This window comes from Panthera uncia, chromosome B1 (assembly GCF_023721935.1).
Source record: "Panthera uncia isolate 11264 chromosome B1, Puncia_PCG_1.0, whole genome shotgun sequence".
Taxonomy (NCBI): Eukaryota; Metazoa; Chordata; class Mammalia; order Carnivora; family Felidae; genus Panthera; species Panthera uncia.
Window position 1 is genome coordinate 66,491,612 of NC_064811.1, and position 9,679 is coordinate 66,501,290.

General features: G+C 37.6%; 1 long non-coding RNA gene across 4 annotated transcripts; it reads right to left on the minus strand.

Moving 5' to 3' along the window:
• Positions 1 to 1,253: 1,253 nt before the first annotated feature.
• On the minus strand, positions 1,254 to 9,646 carry LOC125922879 (uncharacterized). 4 transcript variants are annotated; one of them, XR_007457813.1, is made up of 7 exons: positions 9,425 to 9,646; positions 9,059 to 9,223; positions 8,619 to 8,699; positions 6,012 to 6,085; positions 4,543 to 5,373; positions 3,715 to 3,780; positions 1,254 to 2,645 (listed from the first exon to the last, which is right to left on the minus strand). It is a non-coding gene; the product is annotated as an uncharacterized LOC125922879 (long non-coding RNA). The 4 variants fall into 4 exon arrangements; XR_007457812.1 differs by having other exon boundaries at positions 1,254 to 4,625; positions 5,178 to 5,373; XR_007457811.1 differs by having other exon boundaries at positions 3,715 to 5,373; positions 9,425 to 9,547.
• Between the last annotated feature and the right edge of the window lie 33 nt (positions 9,647 to 9,679).

The window sequence follows — 9,679 nt, forward strand, 5'->3', positions numbered from 1 at the left end:
CTTTTTTACATTTATTTATTTTTGAGAAACAGAGTAAGACAAAGCGTGAGCAGGGGAGAGGCAGAGAGAGGAGACACAGAATCGGAAGCAGGCTCCAGGTTCTGAGCAAGTGGTCAACCCAGAGCCTCATGCTGGGCTTGAACCCACAAACCATGAGATCATGACCTGAGCCGAAGTCGGCCGCTCAACCAACTGAGCCACCCAGGTGCCCCTCAAGTTTTTTCTGAAGTGCCTTCACTTCTAGGTATCAGAGTAGGCACATTTTTGCGCTCCCACTGCACGCTTTCATACACCCTTTTAGTGTCTTATACTTACAGTTCAATTTGAAAAGGAAGTTTATTTCTCTAGTACAGAAATAGACCAAACGGATTACTTAGGCTACAGCAGCAAATTTCTAGTGTTCTACAAATCCATTTTTACTTACAGCTGCAAGGACTAGTTTACCTATAGATGCCAATGAAAAATCCGACTTAGAAGTGGGCCCATCACTTGAATCAACCGAAAACTTAACTCCCTACTGCCCCAACCCCAGAAGACCCCCAACTACCTGTAAATGTACATCAGTATGGAGAAAGGGCTCATTAGAACAACTTACCAAAAAACTCAAATGATTCAAGCAGTGGTTACATTCTTTGGTATCATTTAATGTACTAGATGTTCCTATTGCAGAAGTCAAACTACAAACTTCCCTGCTTCCCACCACCCAGTTTTGTAGACTGTGAGGTATGAACAGTATTTCATAACTGGAACACAGCCACTTTCAATGGTCTCTGTATTGCCTATGGCTGTTTTTGTGCTACATAGACAAAACTGAGTAGTTGCTAGAGACCATTAAAGAGTCTGCAAAGCCTATTCACTGTATGGCTGTATTTATAAAAGAAGTTTGCCAATCCCTATCTATTAGGATTTGCCTACAAGTCGAAGTATGAGACATACAGTTTTGTATAAATTTTTATTTCAAAGCCTTGTTATAGTAGCATGCATACAAAGACAGTATGAAAACTGTCATAATATAACTGGTAATCTAAGGGAAAAGCGTATTTGTTTCTAGACTTGATATATCTGGTTAAATATAAAGAGTTCCTAGTTTGTTTTAAATGCAGGGAGTTCTCACTTGGACTATGAAAGCTGAAACCGCGCAAAGCAATCTTAATCTATGGTATTAACAATCTGATTGTTCTATAACCTTAAAATTTGTCCAAACATTAGAAACTGATTTTGGTTGAAATATAAAAAATAAAACACTCAAAACATTAGAAACATTGAAAATTAGGATGTTTTATTTCTTTATAAACAAGTCTCGAGTAGTTTGAACAGTGCTTGCTTTCTCATATAACTTACAATATGGAGCAAGCATCTTTCCTATGCCTTGGCAAATTGTCATCTTTTCGGAGTTTGATCTGTTTCTAACGTTTAATGCTTTGCAGTGTCATGAAACATCTGAGAGTTCCTTTAATGTGGTTTTTCACCTGAATCACTTCCTCCAAATGTATTCATCCTTCACAACACACAACTGCTTTCCTCATTTATAACTATGTTCACCTTCCCTAAATTCTTCTGGCTGTATATCCAATTTTAGTGTATGTGCTGCTGAAGCAGCACCTTCTGGCTGTATATCCAGAACTACTTCCTGAATGGCAGCAATGTAAACATTCCCACAGTCATATCTTCTAGAACTCCATTTACATTCCAGCCGAATCCTATGAAGTTTTTGCACAGTAGTCTCATACCACTGTGCAAAGCAAGGACTGCCTGTGATTCTTGGAACATGGGTGCAAATTTCCCAGTAGCATCCTTATCTGAACATGCAGCTTCACCAGTGGAACATTATTCCATTCACGCCGACCTCCAAACGATGCTTAACCTTAACCGACTGAGCCACGCAGGCGCTCCAGACTTCTGAACGATGAAACCAGCCTTTCCCAGCAAAAAAATGTTCTTTTTTAGTCTCCTGGTAATTACCATTTTCCTTCAGTGCAGCAACTAACCTCAACACTCTGGCCTGAATGCTAGCCAAACTGATTAGGATTTTTTATTACAGTCCTCCATCCAAAGTAGAAGCAAGCACTCCATTTCAACTGTAAGTGGCTTTCTGTTCCTAGTGTAATTTAAACTAAAAAATGTTGAAGTAACTTTACTTTGCTTTTTATATTCCTCGAACTTTTAAACCACAGTTTCTACTGCAGCTTTATGTAGGCCTGGGTCTCGTCTTGTCTTCACTATGCTGTCGCCATTTTCAAATCCAATTTCACTTCCAGTGTTAAAAATCACTTGTTTCTTTGCTGCCCTGCCAATTCCCTCTTCTGATTATCCAGTTTTGTACAATGTTGCATGGGTTTATTACTGGGAAACAAGTAAGCAATACAACTACATGCTTTACTCTGTGAACTAATAGATGTTTAGTGATCAATCACCAAGAGACTTTGAAAGATGTGATGTAACTGGTTACTGACCATGATGCACATCTTTTATAATGCATAATCAGTTGTGGAATAAAGAGCTAGCAACAAAACTTATGCAACAATTCAGTTACTATTGTAACTGAAATCACAACTGTGTTGTAGGAGGATTGGTGTTATTTAACTAAACTGTGAAAACTGATCTTCATGTATAATGGAACGGTGCAAAGTAAGGCCCACCTGTATCTAAAAAGAAAAACTTGCATTAGTTCACAAAATAATCAACTTTTAATCCAATTTAGTTAACTACTAGCCAAACTTAACCACAGATCAAAATAGAAACTGAAGATTTTCTAAAGGAATGTTAGTTCCAGAGTGAATTCCCACTGGAGATGGAAAAATGTTTGGAGACAATGTAATACAGAATTCTTCAAATTAGCATTTGCAGACAGTCCAAAGACATCCTTTTGAGAACTTAGGCCCCTTCCCTCATTTCAACAATTTTGAGGTCTGCAAAAGAGTAAAGTTCTGGACAACTCTACTGTTGTCCTGATTGTAAAGCTTTATAATCATCACAAAGCACAAGACTGTATGTATTTACAACTTATTCCACACCAGCCAGTACCATGTTTTCTCCTGTGTAACAGTAGCATCCATCCCATTAATATTTTAGTTTTGTCTTTGAATGCACTTATTTTGTAAATCTTTTGATTAAGGCCCGTAAACAAAATTTATATCAACTTTTATGTTTGTAGAAATTTATGAAATAGAAAATAAACTTAAATCAATACTGAGTATTTGCAAGAATTTTTCCTCTTTATATTCCTCAAATTTGAAACACCCCAAGACAACATGCCTAATTAGTGACAGATTAATCTGGTATTAAATTTGAGATTCCCAGCTTCTAACCACCTACTCATCTACTGTTCTTGAATAAAGATTAAGTTATAGGATGGTCATTCAGTGGCATATCAAAGAGTCATTTATAGGACATACAAAAGTTCAGCAAATTTAAACCCTGGAATATATGATCTCTAAGAATCTCAGAGGCTGAATTACACCATTATTTTTGAGAAAAGATAATCATCAAGGTTAAAAGTCCTGACCCCAGCCACCCAATTGCCTATCCTGCATCAAATCTATTGATTCAGAAAATTATCTTTGAAACCATATTCTTGTTATCTTTGAAAAATGAAAAAGTAAGGAAAAAAATTTAATTGAGTACAATGTCCACATTATGCTCAAATATCAATTTTTTGCTCAAATCTGATCGTCCATTCTTTCGTCAAAACTAGCAAATTTATAAACCACTTACCTTACTATATAAATGTTCAAATTCTTTATCAGATAAATCTGACAAAAACACCCTTCAATTTCATTCCTAAAACAGGAACACATTTACAAATAAATCAATATACAAAAAAATTACATCATATCTATAATTTTTTTCTCCCACTAGGATTTTCTTTTTCCATTATGTCCTCATCCACATACATTAATCACAACAGATCATGATGTGAACAGCAGTGGAAAAAGTTTAATCATTGGACATTTATATTTTCTTCCTATTTTCAACTTGAGCTTTAGTCATAAGTTTTTCATTGTTTAGCCCTTTTTAAAGAACACAATATATACACATTTCTATAAATTTTAATTTTCATGAACCGGTAACACCTCCAATTTTACTTCCAATTGGAAAAATCATACCAAAGATAATCTCAAGTGTATCATTTAACTACTTCGCACAGATTACCTTATGCTAACTTAGAAATGTCGTAATATTAAGCTTGACATGGAAAGGGTAACCATACCTAATACAAACACATCCCAAAACCGGTTGTATCTTGTTTTTTACGTAATGTTTTTTGTTATTACACAAGGTCTCCAAAATAACCAGAAGCACTTAAGCTTTAAAGGAAAAGAGTTGTCACTGCTAACAAAGAACTTTTAAGCAGCAATTAAGGGAAAAGAAGACTCAAAAGATTACAAATCTCAGGCACAAATTAGAATTCTACCAATTAGGGGCATTCTGCTCAGAATGCCCCAATTAGGGGCTTGGCAAAGTCTGTATTTTGCACATCAAGAGAGATAAAAGACCGTGGTGGGAGGGGGGAGCAACAGAAAGAAAAGGAAATATACTCACCAAACTGGATAAATATCAAGCTTTTGAGGAAAAGGACAAATCACTCTAAAGCTGCTGCTGTGTATTTATACCTTTATTCCATCCTGTGTCAAATATATGTGTAAGTGCCTTTAAGTAATTGGATTGCATTCCTTAGAAAACTCTAAACAGAAATTTCAACCATTCCAAGTCAGTCTGCACCCCAAGCAAAATACCAGGGATAGGGGTACTCAATTTCTATCTATAGTCTACTTCCAGCTTCTCTAACCACCTTCACCTAAGGAAGAGTTGGGAGAGGAGAAATGGGTCCAAGAAAAAAAAACATATATGATCAAAGTCCAATATTCTCTATAAAATAAGCTTTCTTATATATTCTCTAGAAAATTTCCAAAAGGAGTGGCATCACTTATGGAATTTATATATTCACGGGCAAGAAACCGTGCATCTTAGAAAAGAGAGCACTTATTTGAATACATATGCTCTCATACTTCTTATTATCTGACCAGAGAGTCTAATGTTAAATCTCTTGATTCAATAAATTGAAGCAGTTTAAAAAAAAAAAAAAAAAAAGAGTAAAGGGTGATAGTCAACCTCCAAGATGGTCCCCAATGATCTCCCACCTCTTGGTATTCACACCCTCATATGTGCCCACTTACATGTTAACTTGGCATTTCTCTCTTGGATCATTCCCTCTGGGGAAAGATAGTTGTCATGTTGTGAGAGTTCTCAGGCAGCCTATGGAGAGGTTCTCATGGTGAAGCACTGAAGTCTTCAGCCAACAGCCATCAAGAAACCAAGGCTTGCCAAGTGAGAGCCCAGAAGATGATGTCTCTCTGCTTTGCCCTCCTCCCACTGTAAGATAAGTGTTGTTGTAAACTACTAAGTTTTGAATAACTTTTACATAGCAATAAATAATTCATAGAGGGTCACAATCCATATTCAAAAAGCAAAATGTACAACTTATGAATTAGCTGGAAAGGTCTTAAGTTTTAGGAAAGGGTCAGATTCGGGAACAGTTTTTAAGTTGGTCACCAATAATTTCAAAACCCGAAGGCTTTCTGAAATGAAACGGTGAAAAATTCAGCAAGAATGTAAGTCAGTTACCAGAAATACATTTTAATACAACAGGACAATAAATAAAGGTTCTAGTAGAAATAAGAATCTGACAAAAGAGTAGGTGTTCAACAAGGAAGATACCAGTCCTAGAAGGCAAAAAGTCTATTTGCTTTCCTAGGGTTGTTGTGAGAAATACATTTGTTTATAAAACAAACTTGTGTGTCTATACAATGCTTAGCACAATGCCCGGCACGTAGTCGTTCAAGAAGCATTAGTTGTTATTTTTTCTCCAAGTGACCAAATTAATAAAATTCTGTAACAGGAAATTAGATTTCACCAAAGTCTTCATAAATCTTTACTTAGATAATCCGCCATTTCCAACTCACTACTATTGTTCTGGGAACACTTAATACATTTAAAGAAAGATATACTACCTCCCCTGTATATCTGGAGTGATTATCTTTGAAGTCCCAGGAATCTTTTTCCAACATCTCCAAGAACGTAATTCCTAAAAAGAGATATTTTCTTTTATATTACAATGCACAACAGTCCATGCATTTTCCCAATATCTTTAATACAGTTTACATATCCTCATTAACGTATTCAATAATCACAACGGTTCATTATGTGAACAGCAGTGAAAAGGTTTAATCACTGGATATGAAGTTATTGGAAGAAGCAAAGATAATCAAATGATTAAATTGAGACCCTCAATGTCACTATTAAAACAGTAAAAAACAGCAACAAAAATGCACAAGTTATATACGAACATAAAGATACATAACTACAACTAAAAAAAAAGCATGCTTTTATGAGGAATTACCTATTTCCCTATCCAGGAGTACATTAAGAAAACCTAGACCCCTTGTGGCTTCCACAAAGTGAGTTTTCATTTAACCAGTTTACATTTAAGTACATCTGTTTTGCAGCAGAGCAGTTTTCAATAACTCATTTGTAATTAATAATTACAAGAATGCTTTCAGAATAATGTGAGAGCCACGGTTTCATCTATCCTTGGGCAGCCACAATATCTGGAATCCACTTAAACAAAAGAAAATTAAAATAAAAAACCCTTCCCTCTGAACTCTGATGCTGAACTGGCAGCAGGGGTACTTTCAACTCTAACTTAAGAAAATGAAAAATGAGATTGGGGCACCTGGGTGGCTCAGTTGGTTAAGTGTCTGACTTCAGCTTAGGTCATGATCTCGCGGTTCATGGGTTCGAGGCCCATGTTAGGCTCTGTGCTGACAGCTCAGAGCCTGGAGCCTGCTTCGGATTCTGTGTGTCCCCCTCCATCTGTCCCTCCCCCACTCATGCTCTGTCCCTCTCTCAAAGAGAAACATAACAAAAAAAAAAAAAAAGAAAATGAAAAATGAGAGCCTGCACCTGGGGCTTCCCTCCCCAGCTACTCCCACCTGCCCTCTATACCATTTAGCAGCTTATGAGCTCAGAGCTCCACTTCCTATCTGTAATGTCTAGCACCCAGCAGGCTTGCTCTTTTAATATACCCTATGGTAGTGTCCATTTAAGTTACCCTTAAGGGGTGAGAGGAGGGCACAGGAGTACTTTCCAGGTACTGATTACTATTTTAGAGCTTATCCAATTGCACAGATTTTGAGTACTCAATGCTTTTTCTTTTTCCTACAAGCACTACTTTCACATGCATAATTTTGCTGAACATGAGGTATTTTTCAGGGACATGTATATTACAGCAGAAACACATGTATCTATTTGTGTGGTAGAGACTGAAAAGACAAATTCACCTTACACATTGGTCTCTACATGCAAGGAGCATCCTCTAGCAGGTTCCCTGCAAACCTGGAGTCCTTAAAAATCAGGCAACCACCACAATGAAATACCACTTCACACAAGAACGTGGAGAAAATGGGACACTCATCCACTGCTAATGGGAATGTAAAATGGTCCAGCCACTTTGGAAAAACAGTTTGGCATTTCCTTGAGGTTAAACATATCACTTAGCATATGACCCAGCAATTCCACCTTGAGGTATATACTCAAAAGAAATGAAAACATATGTCCATACACAAACTTGTACACCAATTTTCACAGCAGAATTATTCATAATAATCCCCCACAATGGAAACAACCCAAATGGTCAACTGATAAATGGTTAAATAAAATCATCATAGCAGTATATACATACAATGGAACATCTTTTGACAATTAAAAAAAAAAAAAAATGGAAGTACTCAGGGCGCCTGGGTAACTCAGAAATGTCTTGATTTTGGGTCTGGTCATGATCTCACAGCTCCTGAGTTCCCCGCACTGGGCTCTGTGCTGACAGTGTGGAACCTGCTTGGGATTCTTTCTCTCTTCCCCTCCCTCTACCTCTCCTCTGTTTATGCTCTAAATCTCTCTTTCAAAATAAATAAGTAAACATTCTAAATGAAAGAAGCCACTTGCAAAAGGCCGTATATTAGTTTTTGATTCCATTTATATGAAATTGTATAGGCAAATCTACATAGACAAAAAAAATTAGTGGTTTCCAAGAACAGAGGATAGGGAAGATATAGGGAGTGACTGTTAATGAGAATGGTTTTTTTTTGGGGGGGGGGGGGGGGGTGGTGATGAAAATGTCCTAAAATTGATCATGGTGATGACTGCACAACTCTTGAATATACTAAAACCCACTTAACTGCATACTTTATATGGGCTAACTGTATGGTGTAGGAGTCATATCTCAACAAAACTGTTACCAAAAAAACAAGGCAACCAATTTTTTCCTTAAAGATAAAACTGTTATGTATTTCTATTTAGCCTCATTTGGGTCTTAACTGGTTGAGTACTAAGAAAGTTTCTAATAGCCTAACAGACTGAAGGTAATTTTAATCCAGATCCTACCCTTTGCACGTCTAACATCCAAGCAAGCACACAGCCCATGGTTCAATTTTCCCCAAAGTCATGGACTATCCTTAGGCCACATGACTTTTAAGAAAGGGACATATACAAAATCTCTGTTAATCTCGTTCAAACAAGATACAAGCATATTATAATGGAAAGCAGATGTCCATAAGTAGTACCTTTTGGCCGGAATCTGGACCAAGAAAACAACAAGGGGAAAAAGACGCAATCTGGCTTGGAAACGTTGGAATCACCCTCGCCTACAGGAAAAGGAAATGAAAAAACTGAATGAAAAGTACAAACTTTTCTGGTTTCTTTAATGGGCCTCCAAAGTAAGCAGGAGAGAAAGAAGCCACTTAATATGCTAAGTGTCTCTCCAAAGACAGAAATTATGCCCTATTTTGGCCCCATTTTGTTTCTTCCATGACAATTGAAATCTCATACCGTAAACATATAGAGCTTAACAAAGACATCTTTTGAAGACCTTCTCACTTCTTGAAAACTATCTACAATGCGCCACATCCCAACCCAAATCATTTCATTGCGCTTTCTGTCCTGACCCTCTTACTAATTATATTGACGATTCCCCACTAGACATGTGGTGCCCCAAGGATCTTACCTTGTTTCCTTAATTGCCCCACAGTGACAAACGGTCTTGTAGAAAAGGTTCGTTGAATTAAAAAACGACGTATCCCCGTATTAACACTCTTATTCATGCTCCTCCGGGGTCCATATCTAAGGCCAACCATCCCAACAGCTCCTATAATACCGCCACATCAGGGAACTACCAAATAAAATGCAAGGAAATTATATGCCTCTCAGTAGGTAATTTATTTGGGGGCCCAATTTTGTCTTTAACATTTCTAGGATATCGCGTTTATCGCTCTCCCTCCCATCTCTTTCTCCACCCATATCCAGTCCCTTTAAGAGTTCGTACCGGAGACCTAACGGCATGCCCCTAGTTTCACCTCAATATTATTCCTACCTCCCCGCTTCGCATTCTCAGGCCTTGCCTCACAAGAACCACGATGGCACCGGATGTAACCAGAGCGTGTTGAAACAGTAGCAAAACTAGACCATAAACAACTAAATACACTAAGCACCCTGGAACAGAGAGGAGGAGCCGTCAAATGCTCGTCTTAATGCTCCAGGCTCTTTCGATTGGCTGCGGCGACGCGACGTGGCCTGTGATTGGTCACGGCGTCAAGCGCAGCGCCCACGAAGAGGAAGAGTAGGAGTC